This window comes from Anoplophora glabripennis, unplaced genomic scaffold (assembly GCF_000390285.2).
Source record: "Anoplophora glabripennis isolate ALB-LARVAE unplaced genomic scaffold, Agla_2.0 scaffold111, whole genome shotgun sequence".
In the NCBI taxonomy this organism is placed as follows: Eukaryota; Metazoa; Arthropoda; class Insecta; order Coleoptera; family Cerambycidae; genus Anoplophora; species Anoplophora glabripennis.
In genome coordinates this window covers 773485-788152 of record NW_019416273.1, presented here as the reverse complement: position 1 = coordinate 788152, position 14668 = coordinate 773485, and the positions used below count along the sequence as shown (strand labels likewise).

The 14668-nt window shown below is 32.4% G+C and overlaps 1 protein-coding gene across 1 annotated transcript in view; it reads left to right on the top strand.

The window, feature by feature from the left end:
- LOC108903947 overlaps positions 1 to 14668 on the top strand; it is a 97143-nt gene that overhangs the window by 69144 nt on the left and 13331 nt on the right. The window lies entirely within an intron of this gene.

Below are 14668 nucleotides of genomic sequence, written 5' to 3'. Positions count from 1 at the left end.
GGGAGTATGATAATTACTAAAAGAGGTTATAAAAAAAGTAAATTTTCACGACAAAATTTGAAAAAATGAACTATTGATACGTGTCAGGGTCATAGATAGCATCCGTTTAAATATGACCCTCAATCAAAGTTACACACTGTATATTAAATAGACTTCTTCAATTTTGTTTTTAAAAACATTTAGTGAGGGATCTTTTATTAACTACATTTTCAGTCGATTTTTGGTGTTTTAAACAAACCCAAGCATCTTCGAAAAAAAAATTGAAAGAACTGAAAAAGTTACAAGGGTGTTACAGTCTTAAGTAAAACGCCCTGTATATCACTTCGTGGTTATTGGTGATTTGTTCGGTTCCCGGTTCACTTTTCCAGTGTCGCACGTGCCGCAAATCGCCCGCGCCCGGATGATTACGAACTAATCGCGTTGGCTGGGATGAAAGGGGAGCAAAGGATTGTTATTGCAGCGCCTCCGGCAAGACGTGACTCGCGATTTAGCGTTACATTTGACGGTTTTATAATGAATGGCGCTTCGCTATCTCCAGCTCTACAGCTTCCTCGGAACCGACCAGCGAGCCGACGTCACCCGCGCCGTTTTTCCCGCCGCCACCCGGCGTTTCCTTTTTAATTTCACCTCCGTCAGTGCGCTATCGACTGAGCTGGTCGCGTATGGGTACGCGATTTCTTTTTTTTTATGGTTACTTTGTTTTTCAAAGCCTACCATGAAAATGTATACATACATCCCTACAGTGCCTGATTTACAGTGGTGGGGGCCTGTAGGCTGAAAATTAGTGGGGGCCTATTCTAGAAAAGAAATATCCGTTTTGGTAGCCCCCACCCAAAAAAAAAAATTGGATAGAATTCAAATTTTAAGAATAAAAATTATATTTTTCAGAATAATTTTTTTTTCTTGTTCATGATGGGGAGGTCTTCAAAAAATCTTAAAAAAGAATTAGTTTTCATAAAAAAATTGTTGTTAACATGGGCCCCTAGTTACTGGGGGCCTGTAGGCTGCAGCCTACACCAGCCTATAAGTATATTAAATTCGTTACACTATAAACTTTTATGGTGAAAATCCCGAAAATGGTATTTACTCGTAGCGACACTTGTGAATTTTTTTTTGTCGTAGAAACGATATGAAAATGAAAAAAAATCAAAGGGATAGATATCCTGAGGAGCAAAAAGTTATAGTCCAGTGAACGAAGAGAAAAACAGGGTAAAACCTCCGAATACTTCCGATTTTTATGAAAATTTAGAATTAAGCTTATTTCACCCTGTAAATGAAAAGTTTTATATTCTTGATATGCGCTACTTATTTTTAGGGGATGAAAATCACTCCTTATGCTAAAAAACTGAATAAAGTGTTATACTGGGTGTTTTTAAATGAAGTAGCAAAAATGGTACCAGTGAATGTAGAGCCAAAAATAAAAGGATTGAAGTAAAAATACCTTATATGAGAGTTACACCCCTAAGGTAATATACCCTTTTAAAGGGGGGGATTGAAATTCACATTTTAATTTTTTTCTTTAACATGGGGAACGTTAGAGATACGAAACTTGATATGAGCATCCTACTAATAAAGAGACAACTTTTCAGAGACAACTATTCAATATTTGTTCGATCATTGGCGTATTTTATAAAGGAGTGAAACAGTCAACCCCATTGCAATATTTTATTAGAAATTTTTTATATGAAGCGCAAAGTATTCGTTTAAAAATATTTATTGGGAAGACTGATTTATTGCGCAACTTTTTTACCTCTTGTAATTTTTCGATAAAACCGATACTTTTCTAGTAAAAAAATTAGATGCGTCATCGTTCACTAAAGGGGTAATTGCGAAAATTTGTAAAAATAAAGTAGGCGGATGTCATAACAAATAAATTGTTATATTTATCATATTAATAAATTGCCACTTTATGTTAATAAGCTGGTAATTTAATAACAACATTAAGAATAATTTACTTAATGAAAAATGTTTGATAACTTATGACTATGGGATATGTATTATGTAGAGTTATTTATCTGAAATAAAAATTAATACAAACGAAAAACAAGAAATGCAAAATTAAATTTAAAGAATATTCTCGAAATAATTTCCATTTTGCTGCAAGCATAACCTAATACGTCGGTTGAAGTTATAACGCACTCGCACAAACAGTTCTTGGTTATTGCGAAGGTCATCTGCTGCCTAAAATATTCTTAAGCGTAGTTCTTCCAAAGAGGCAACAGGAGTCGCATAAGCAATACTTTTACTTTTTATGTGTCCCCACAAAAAGAAATCCATAGGCGTTAGGTCAGGTGAACGTGCAGGCCAACAAACTGGGGCATCACAACAACGACCAATCCAGCGATTCTAGTAATTTAAATTTAACTATTCTCTAACGGCAAGTGTACTATGTGCAGGCGACCCATCGTGCATATACCACACACCTGACGTGTAGCGAGTAGTGAGGGGTACATCCTCAAGTAATGTTGGAAGATTTTCGTTTAAAAATCTAAGATACTCGGTCGCTCCAAGCCTGTGTGGAAGAATAAAAGGACCTGCTAGAATATTTCCTACAATTCCCATCCAAACGTTTAAACTGAAATTATGTTGACATCTTGAAACAAATATTTCATGAGTATTTTCTTCCGACCATGAATGAACCTTATGAAGGTTTACTGTACCTACTCTAGGAAAATTTGCTTCATCGGTGAAAAGTATATTCATTAGGAAATTTAAGTCATGCCTGGGAATTATTAATGTACCGTTGACAAAAATCCACGCGGCTAGGTAAATCAGGGTAATTTAATTCTTGCACGGGTTGATGGTGAAAAGGGTATAAAAGATTTTCATGAGCTACATTCCACACAAGACTATGAGAAACTTGCAGTTGCCTGGACACCTGCCTTGTGCTTGTGCCATAGACTTGTTCTAGATGTTCCAGTATAGCTTCCTCAGTTTCAACAGTTCGGACATTATGCCTTCTTCCGGCACCCTCACGATTGGGCTGAATTTTACCAGTTTCGCGAAGCCTTCTTTCCACCGAGGTCAATGTTTTTCTATGAGGCATCGGTCGGTTTGGATATTTTTGGTGGTATAATCTTACTGCAGGGTTACTCTTTTTTCTGGATTCGAAAAACACTTGGAGCATGTCGACATATTCGTCATTGGTANATATTTATCATATTAATAAATTGCCACTTTATGTTAATAAGAATAATTTACTTAATGAAAAATGTTTGATAACTTATGACTATGGGATATGTATTATGTAGAGTTATTTATCTGAAATAAAAATTAATACAAACGAAAAACAAGAAATGCAAAATTAAATTTAAAGAATATTCTCGAAATAATTTCCATTTTGCTGCAAGCATAACCTAATACGTCGGTTGAAGTTATAACGCACTCGCACAAACAGTTCTTGGTTATTGCGAAGGTCATCTGCTGCCTAAAATATTCTTAAGCGTAGTTCTTCCAAAGAGGCAACAGGAGTCGCATAAACAATACTTTTACTTTTATGTGTCCCCACAAAAAGAAATCCATAGGCGTTAGGTCAGGTGAACGTGCAGGCCAACAAACTGGGGCATCACAACCACGACCAATCCAGCGATTCGAGTAATTTAAATTTAACCATTCTCTAACGGCAAGTGTACTATGTGCAGGCGACCCATCCTGTATATACCACACACCTGACGTGTAGCGAGTAGCGAGGGGTACATCCTCAAGTAATGTTGGAAGATTTTCGTTTAAAAATCTAAGATACTCGGTCGCTCCAAGCCTGTGTGGAAGAATAAAAAGATCCTACTAGAGTATTTCCTACAATTCCCATCCAAACGTTTAAACTGAAATTATGTTGACATCTTGAAAGAAATATTTCATGAGTATTTTCTTCCGACCATGAATGAACATTATGAAGGTTTACTGCACCTACTCTAGGAAAATTTGCTTCATCGGTGAAAAGTATATTCATTAGGAAATTTAAGCTATGCCTGGAAATATTAATGTACTATTGACAAAAATCCACGCGGTTAGGTAAATCAGGGTCATTCAATTCTTGCACGGGTTGATGGTGAAAAGGGTATAAACACAAGACTGTGAGAAACTTGCAGTTGCCTGGACGCCTGTCTTGTGCTTGTACTACAGTCTTGTTCTAGATGTTCCAGTACAGCTTCCTCAGTCTCAACAGTCCGGACATTGCGCTTTTTTCCGGCACTCTCACGATTGGGCTGAATTTTACCAGTTTCGCGAATCCTTCTTTCCACCGAGGCCAATATTTGTCTATGAGGAATCGGTCGGTTTGGATATCTTTGGTGGTATAATCTTACTGCAGCGTTACTATTTCTTCTGGATTCGAAAAACACTTCGAGCATGTCGACATATTCGTCATTGGTATAAATATTATTTGCCATAATTATTCTAATAATAAATTAATCAGTTGGTACTAATTATTGGTTGACAGAAAGTGTCAATTTATTAATATGATAAATAACAATTTATTTGTTACGACATCCGCCTACTTTATTTTTATAAATTTTCGCAATTACCCCTTTAGTGAACGATGACGCATCTAATTTTTTTACTAGAAAACTATCGGTTTTATTGGAAAATTATTAGTGGTAAAAAAGTTGCGCAATAAATCAGTCTTCCCAATAAATATTTTTAAATAAATAATTTGCTTCATATAAAAAATTTCTAATAAAATACTGTAATGGGGTCGATTGTTTCACTCCTAGGTATTCCACCCCCTGGGCAAAAGCGCTCATCGGCACTATACAACTTTTGTTTCTTGACCTATTTTCTACTTACAGTCCAAGAAGCTTCACGTCAATCGGTTCTATCCGAAATAATTCGGAGGGGAAACCCTTGGTTCCCTGGACTATTATGACTTTTTAAAAATACGCAATGTGTNGTTGCCTGGACACCTGCCTTGTGCTTGTGCCATAGACTTGTTCTAGATGTTCCAGTATAGCTTCCTCAGTTTCAACAGTTCGGACATTATGCCTTCTTCCGGCACCCTCACGATTGGGCTGAATTTTACCAGTTTCGCGAAGCCTTCTTTCCACCGAGGTCAATGTTTTTCTATGAGGCATCGGTCGGTTTGGATATTTTTGGTGGTATAATCTTACTGCAGGGTTACTCTTTTTTCTGGATTCGAAAAACACTTGGAGCATGTCGACATATTCGTCATTGGTATAAATATTATTCGCCATTAATTATTCTCATAATAAATTAATCAATTGGTACTAATTATTGGTTGACAGAAAGTGTTAATTTATTAATATGATAAATAACAATTTATTTGTTATGACATCTGCCTACTTTATTTTTATAAATTTTCGTAATTACCATAGACCTAGTAAACTATGGACTGGACCTAGAAAGAGAGGTCAATCGCGCTGATGTGTGCAAGGCAGATGAAGCTAGTTGAGGCAAATACCGGTAAAACAAATGAAGGTACACGGGTATACCGTTACAAAATGCCATAAACAAACTTTGTGAAGTGAATGTCATGTATTGACATTATCGATTGATTTCTTGTGATTTAGTTAGTGTATTTGAAAGATTCGTAAGAACTAAATACGGTGCAATCGTGTTCTGCGATAAATTGCATAAAGAGACGTTTAACTGGAGAAAAAAATTAATTTCATAGGTAGGAAAGAAGTTATGATGATACCAACATGTTTATACTTTTTGCATCTTTCTGAAAATAATGACCAAGCAGAGTTGTCTCCGATGATAACTTATTAGATTATATTATTTCCCTCATCCTCAAAATAAAATGTCATTTTAACGTTTAACGTCCAAATTTTGCCGCTTTTAAATGTGTTACTCTTCAAATTATTTTTTAACATCAAACCGAATATAACGAAAAAGTTTTAACTGAAATATGCTTAGCAAAAATTCTCTTCAAATAATATGTTGAACGAAGAAAGCATCGACATAGTTTCAATTTATACAGTTCTGCAAAGCAAGAAAATATGAAATATTTGAAACAACTACGTCAGAAGAGCTTGCAGTAATTTTAACCGATCGAGTTTACGATATGAGGAAAATAAATGGAGAAATACATAAATAAGGCATTATAAAAACTATTTGGAATATTATAGCTAAAACAATTCAAATATTGTACTGTAATTAGGACAGTAATATAATAAACCCTTTTACATACGTACACTACTGGAAAAAATGAAAATTTTTTGTCTTTTAGTCTCTATATTATTTTTATAAAGTCTTTGAATACGGCCCAACAGAAAAAAGGGGTAAGGAATCGAGTATAGCTAGCTGATTGGTTGAATTAAATGTAGCGCGTTGCAGTCGAAATTCTGCGAACGAAGCTTAAGCCCTTACTAGCTCCATCTCTCTCGCACACGTCTGAGCGATTGCCGTTTATAGAGGCAAAATGACAATTGGGCGAGTCCAGTAGTTTATAAGGTCTATGGTAATTACCCCTTTAGTGAACGATGACGCATCTAATTTTTTTACTAGAAAACTATCGGTTCTATCGAAAAATTACAAGAGGTAAAAAAGTTGCGCAATAAATAGTCTTCGGAATAAATATTTTTAAATAAATAATTTGCTTCATATAAAAAATTTCTAATAAAATATTGCAATGGGGTCGTATGTTTCACTCCTTACAATCCAAGAAGTTTCACGTCAATCGGTTCTATCTGAAATAATTCGGAGGGGAAACCCTTGGTTCCCTGGACTATTATGACTTTTTAAAAATACGCAATGTGTCGCAAGTGTCATTCTCAAATAATAATAAGTAACAGCAAAATTGTGCGTTTCTTTGAGGATATTTAAAAAATCGCATTTACCAAAATCATATTGAAAATATAGAATTAAATCAACTAATTAGGAACGAAATAAATGAACTAAATGAAAACCATTCAGATTTTGTAAGAGGATCTTTGGAGATATTTCGAAGAACATTACTAAAATGCATCAAGCAAGGTAGGGGCCCTGTGGGGCAACTTAATATTTAAAATATTACTAGAAATGAAAATTTTTCTATGCGCATAAAAAAAACGTGGGCTTAACTTTTAGCGGCACAATATGTTAAAAAGAATCGAAAAATGTAAAATCTTTCTTCGTATTTAATTATGTATCTTTTCAAGAGTTGATTTTAGGGGAAAATGGAAGAGGAAAAAAATGTTTGTAATTAAATTTTTTATAAAATATGACTAGTTACAAATCGAATGAATTATGATTATTATTGTAAAAATCGAAAAATTGCCAAAAATTGAGTTAAAAAACATTACTTTTTAAGGAATTTTTTGGGGAATTTAAATTGGGTATAGGACCTTCACACTTGGCTCAATAAAACTTCAAGTTATGTAGAATTATCACACCAAATTTCATCAAAATCGTTTCTATAGATTTTGCATAATAATTTTGCAATCCTGATTTTGAAAAAAATTGCAAATATTTAAAATTTTGCACAGCAAAAACCAAGGCCCTTAGATACTTGAATATTTAATCACATATAGGGGCTCTCAAGCTTTCAAATTCGAATCCGTCAATTAGGAGAGCTCTGGCGCTTGTTTAAACATTGTTCGAATTTTTGTACTTATAAATAATTGGAATAACTTTGTGAATATTCAATCAAATCAAATTTTTTAAAGCAGGTTATTGATTTTTTATACCTAATTCATTTATTAATTTAATCATCATTTCTTTTGTGATTAAAGTATAATTCAAAAATTATTTATTGTTTAAAATATAAGCAAATGAGAAATTAACTCATTATATTTCTAATTTTCGACATATTTTGAAAATAATTTTTGTTTAAACAATTTTAGAATATTTAAATAAATTTGTTTTTGATCTTTGATAAACAGTATATAAGTTTATGCACTTACCTTTGATATAATAAAAAAATAAAGTTGATAATTAAAGGAAGTTTAAAGATAAATAATTATTGGACTGTTGAAAGACCAATAATTATTGACGATAGGCATTTTAAAAATACGAAAATTTGAAAATTTTTTTCAAATTTTGGATTGCAAAATTATTATGCAAAATCTATCTAACCGATTTTGATGAAATTTGGTGTGATAATTCTACATAACACGAAGTTTTCTTGAGCCAAGTATGAAGGTCATATACCCAATTTAAAGACCCCAAAAAAAATCCCTAAAAAATAATGTTTTTAACCCCACTTTTGGCGATTTTTTCGATTTTTACAATAATAATCATGATTCATTCGATTCGTAACTAGTCATATTTTGTAAAAAATTTAATTACAAACATTTTTTTCCTCTTCCATTTTCGCCTAAAATCAACTCTTGTAAAGATACATAATTAAATACGAAGAAAGATTTGACCTTTTTCGAATTTTTTTAACATATTGTGCCGCCAAAAGTTAAGCCCACGTTTTTTTTATACGCATAGAAAAATTTGCATTTTTAGTGTTTACTTTGAGTATACGACTTTTTATATAAAAAATGCTTAGAATTAAACGAAGAATCAATAAATTAATTCAGATATAGGGTGTCCCATTTAAAAAGGTATACTTTTTTATCTACCCTGTATACTAATATATTTGATCAATTTTCAAATACCCGTGCAAAAAGTACAGAAAAAATCCTACAAGCTCATATTTTTTACAAAATTTTACAGCCCAAATAAACAAGTTAAACATCTTTTGTATACTTAGATTTCTGGTATCTGGTATCGAAGAACATTGTATGACATTTGATACGATTTTTAAAAACATTGTTTTGAATTTGTTTGAATCAGGTTAATATTTCTAAACCGACTTCTATTTAAGACCACCCTGTATAAGACGTAATTTCGAAATAAGAGTGGGTAGGTATGCGAACTATAACATCATATTCCCCATATTTAAAAAAAAGGCGACCGCACCGTATCCTGTCCCAGGCTCGAAGGAAACAATCAACTCCGGCCGTGCATACGACTGCCAGGTCGTAACAGACTGACGCAGCTAACAGGTATACCCGCGATACGGAGTTATAATTTCGTTGATTACTTCGCCGGAGCCTACTATAGAAAACACAGCGCGTGTACGGCCAGTAAAAACCATTCGCCGTTCTCTTGCCTCGCAGAGATATCACAGGAAATAACCGGCGGCGTTGCCGGCTCGTCGCGCCGCCGCTCCTCCTGGGGATTTACGCCTTCGGATTCCGCAAACGAGCACACATTAGCACCCATTAACGCAGCTGGGACAGTCATACGTTATTTATAATATGGTTTTGAGAAGTGTTGTCTTACGTCCGCTTGGCCACGAAGCGACTGTACGTTCCCGAGGGTTTTTTTGTTGGCTTTTGATGAAAAATCAATAAGTTGCTTTATTGATTTTCTTACAATTTTCAGTATTTTGAGTTTTCCACATCAAATTCGAAGTTTTGTACGCAGAGAATTGAAAGTGCTGTGGACGAACGTCGGTTTGTTCACTTGGAATACATGATTTCGTATGCTTGGTTTATTCACAGTTTGAGTTATACAGTAGCGGCGACGCATGAATTCTTATGTAGGGGTTTCAAGTTACTGCTGCTGATACGTTAATTTTCTCTGATAATTAACTGAAACTGTATATTTAGCTTATTCTTAGGATTCTCTAATTGTGCGGCAGATTGTAATGTTTCTATCGGAGTTGTAAACACATAGAAAGACGCGCGGAAAGATTTTTTAATATTCACGATACGTGATGTTATTATAACTACTACCTACCTACCGAATATGGATAAGGCTTACAGCTCTATTGATGGTCAATTAGTGTATTGTTTGTTTAATAGTTACTCCCTGGTTTAAGCGGGAGCGCAAATGGCTCTATCTGTCGTGCTGACGAACTACCCTAGCTGTTGCACTAGGTGTTGCGAGTATAATTCAATGCCGGTAGGGGCATATAGCCCTCGGAGTAGTTGTTTCTCGCAACACTGACAATTAAAATAAGCGTGAATTATACAGAAAACTGGTACAAACTGGGAATGACTATAGTCTACGGTGAAACACTACAATGTATCAAAAATACAGGGGCGTAACATCTCAACCAAATTTAAAAATATATTCTCGTATCAACAATCACTTTTGGTACTTTAATTTTTGAAATATAAGACTACGGATACAAGTAAACAAAGGGTATCAGTACTATCAGCTGATTCATTCGAATATAGGAATCGCTAATACAGTTAAACACATTTTATTTTCTTATAATTCATATAAATTTAACAATCTTGTCATATCTAGTTATGCAAAAGGTATCTACAATATTCTGAACTGATGATACGGAAAACTACTACTCTGCGGACTACATACTCTGACCAGCATTGAAATACACGAGCAATACTTAACTGCTACTAATAAAAAATTGTAAAAAATAAAATGTGATACATCTAAATATTGTTAATTGAGAACAGTAAACCTATACCTGACATGTTCAAATTATTTTGTTTACGTATTCTGTTGTCCATCACATTTGACAAAAACGAACATTTGCATTTTCTGCTAAATATCTTTAATTTAAAATATATATTTTATTATTAGATCTCGATATTTTATTTTACAATAACTAAAAGCTAGCAAATAAATTAAAATAAAATTTTCTAAAAATTTTATCAAATGAATTTAAACGATATCTATTGGTATCTACCAAAAATCTAGATATACTATTGGCATCTGGGTATATATAAATTTAATTGAGATAATTACTAACTTCTAGCTGTTTAGTAGATATTGCTGGTATAATTCAATGCTGGTCAGGGCACATAGTCCTCAGAGTAGTTATTTCTCACAATCAATATCAGTTACGAGTATTTGGCATACCTAGATTTTCGGTATAAAAGAACGTTCTTTGGCTTTTTTAATTAAATTTTTAATGACATTTTTTTTAATTCTTTTGAAATTGTAGTTTAATACTTTAAAAATAAAAAGCTAATAATAAAATAAGTATATTAAAAATATACATGTTTTGCAAAGTCAAATAAATTTTACATTTATCTAAAAGTATCGTCTTTACAACTTGTTAATTTTTACCAAAAGGTAAATGTACAAAAAATCAAAACATCATTGTCGTTCAAGTGAAAATTGAATATCTAAATTGGTAAAAAGAGTTGTTATACTGTCTATCTGCGTCATTGATTTCAGCTGAGACCAATTTTTTTCACTATATTATGCAGGGTATTTCTTAAGTAGAGGTCAAAAATCCAGAGGCGTATTCTGTAGGGTTTTTGTTATACAAATATGGGGTCTTAGGACAGCCATTGTACACCTACAGCGTGTCAAAAAAAAACAGTTTTTAATTTCTAAACCGCTTGAGATAATTTAACCAAATTCGGTGTGCATATTTAGTATGACAGTAGGTATGACACAAAAAATTAGCAGCTTTTGAAACTTACCAGTGGCGGAGATGAGGGTATAATCAATCATTATTTGCCAAAAAAATGTATCACCCTGTATGATATTACAAATAAAATAGGTCATCATATGCGTCATTGTATTATATTTGTATTCCAAACCGATTAACAAAATGGATTTTTTAAACTGATTTTTTTTTTAATTTTTGAGACGCTGTAGCTGGACAATGGCTTTCCTAAGACCCCACATTATTTTTGGCCACAGATTACGCCTCTGGATTTTTGACGTCTACTTAAGAAACACCCTGTATACATTTTTGAACAAAATTTTGTTTCAATATCTACATTTCTCCAGATGATATTTAAAAATATAACTTCTTTCTAAGAACCGTCAAGGGCAAATATTTGTATAAAATATCTAAAGTTCTTAGATTTGGACAAGAATAACTTTTTAATTTTTGGAACGCTGCGGTGTTACACCCCGTATAAAAGCTTAACTACTTTTTCTGTTTTGGGATACAAACTTTTTAAATTTTAGCGTAACAAACATGCTTGGCTACAAGCTAGAGGACGTTTATCGAAGAACGCCCTGTATACTTTAATTGAAACTGGTAATTATAGTTTTAGGAAAGGTTAATGGATATTTTTTGTATTCAATATTTTAAAATTCCCAATTTTTTATGATTCAAAAATCATTATTTAATAAAATCCACTTTATCTATGGGCTTTTAATGGAATTTCTGGCAGGTTTCTATTTATCACATTCTTAATAATGCAATACATTAAATTTCAATATTGCTTTAACAGTTTTTTATCGTTATCCCGATATTTGAATATAGACGATTTATTTGAGGATAATAGTATAGATATTATTTTACTTTAGTGTAACAAATTGGGTATGTTAGTCGAACAACAACATTCGTATGATTAAATTAATTCCATTTGCATTAACTATAACCAAGTTCAACGCGAGCATGTGCATTATCGATAGGTTAAACCAAAACAGGATCGTCCTTAGCAAAAATTTGCCAATTCACTCGAATTTGGAAAATATTATTTCATTTTTGAATACTTTATTTTAAAAGTACTCAAGCTATATTTGTCACATGCGAATTTATGCACTCTGCAATATCCGTTAATATTTTATTGGTAATAATATTTATAAATGATAAATTAATAAGTAAACACAGATAAATTAATAAATAAGTTTATGATAAATTCAATTGAAATTTTATCTTTACTACCAAGATGATATTTTTCATTTATATTGCAATATGTATAAGTATACTGACATAAACATTATTATTTTTTGTTTACAACCGGTAATTGCCCAAGTAATCTTAAATATATCCATATGACGTTTCGTTAATTGTGTTTTACTTCTTCAGGAAGTCAAGTTAGTGATAAGCTTTGATATACAGGGTGTTTTGTTTAAAAATATACCACCCTCGTTGTTTGTTCATGGATAGATCTCGTGGAAGTACGTTTTTTAATTTAAATTCATGGCCAGCTATTTTTTTTTGTTCAAAAATGAGAAAAGTCCCACCAGAAATCTTTACAGTGAAGCGGTCCCAACGGATTCTTACAGATGACTTAAAACACAAACATCGATTTTTGTGGTACCAGTATATAGTGTGTGGTAATAATTAATAATAATAACAATAATAATTTTCGAAGCAGGTCAAAAAGAAAATTAACTAATTAATTAAATTAATTGTACTTCAGGGTAACATTAATCTATGTTAAGCATTTGAAGGGGTATTTTATTTTAATTTCAACACCCTGTTTCTAGAAACAAAGCATTTCCGGACACATACTTAAGAAAATTAAATATAAAAAAGTACAATTATGTGCGATTTTATTTCAGAAATAGTATAAAAAACGGTGTCTCCATGATATTACTGATCTTTTTATCGATTTTTTTTCTGTAAAACTTAAAAAATGGTCGCAGTTGGCGATGACTTTGACTTAAGTAGTGAATGAGGGAAGAAGATATACCTTACAAAACGGAAAGTTCGTTAAAATCGGTGAATATATAAAAAAAAGTAACGTGGGTGGTTAGTCCTTGAACAGAACACTGTATGTAGAAAAAATCAAGGATTTGAAGCAAACATCACCGTTTCATAGTAATTTTTATGGATAATGAAGCCGGTGGAAGATATTCATCACCGCCCCTGTAGTTTAGCATATTCTAACCTCACAAACTGGGACCGCAGATGTTTTTCGAATCGCTACCCCTACCCTTTGGATATATGAAAAGGGGGGCCTGTTGCCGCTGGGGCTCTAGCTAGGGAGGATCTCGCATCGTATGATACCGATACTCAATTATCAAGTCTTGCGTATGAGCAAATTCGGGTACAATTTAACTAATAGGCTTGGGTTTTTGGATGGTTTTTAGTATGTAAAGGATTTTTTAGATATTGCAAAATCTATCATTAAAATTTTTTAGTTGTGTCTAACAATATAACTACAAACTTTACCACTAGATTCTACGACGAAAATGAATGGGGAAAAGTGGAAAAGTCATATACGTACAATGTTGCACTATTAGTTTTCGAGATACAGGGTGTCGAAGTTGAAAAAATAAATTTTCTGTAATATCTTCCGACTATTTCGAGTCAAATTTTTAATCTGAGTATCAATTCTGTTTTGTTTTAACTGCGGCAAAGTACAATCTAAAACTAATAGGTAGGTACCCAATATAGTGTATATTATGTTTTTTAGAAAAAATATAAATAATAAATAATAAAATAAAAAAATATAAATTAAAAAATATGGCCAAAATTTGATTTGAAAAAAGTTTTATTTGCTCTCAAACGCAAAAGACCCAACATGTTCTATTGGTTCATACATTTGTAGAATCTTTTCTCACTCAAAAGTATTTATAAATGTTCAAAGTTTAAGGTAAAGTAAAATATTTCATCCTTAAAAATTACAAAAAAAAAAATCAGAATATTACAGTTATTTCATAATTTTTTGTCAATTTTATTTCCTCATCTTTCATGGAAATTAAGTTGTGCTTTAAAAATGTTGTGGCTGTAGGAAATACATGGCACAAATTTAAAATTTAACGCCTGTATGTAAAAGAAAAGTAAATAATTTTCAGGTTACGGATGTATTCTACCTACCGATTCAATTTTAACAACTGTCAATTTTTATTTAACAGTGTGAATTAGAATTGTTCCTTACCTATCAAAATAAAATGTACGCACTAAAATAAATTTTAAAAACGTACATATTACAAATAGTTTGCAGATTTTTGTTTAAAACTCGTTAATTTATATTTGCATCTTGGTGTTAAAGCCTCTATAATTTATAAAAATATGGGCGTTTTCATAAAAATTGAATTAAACAGAGCTCTCTACAAAAATATG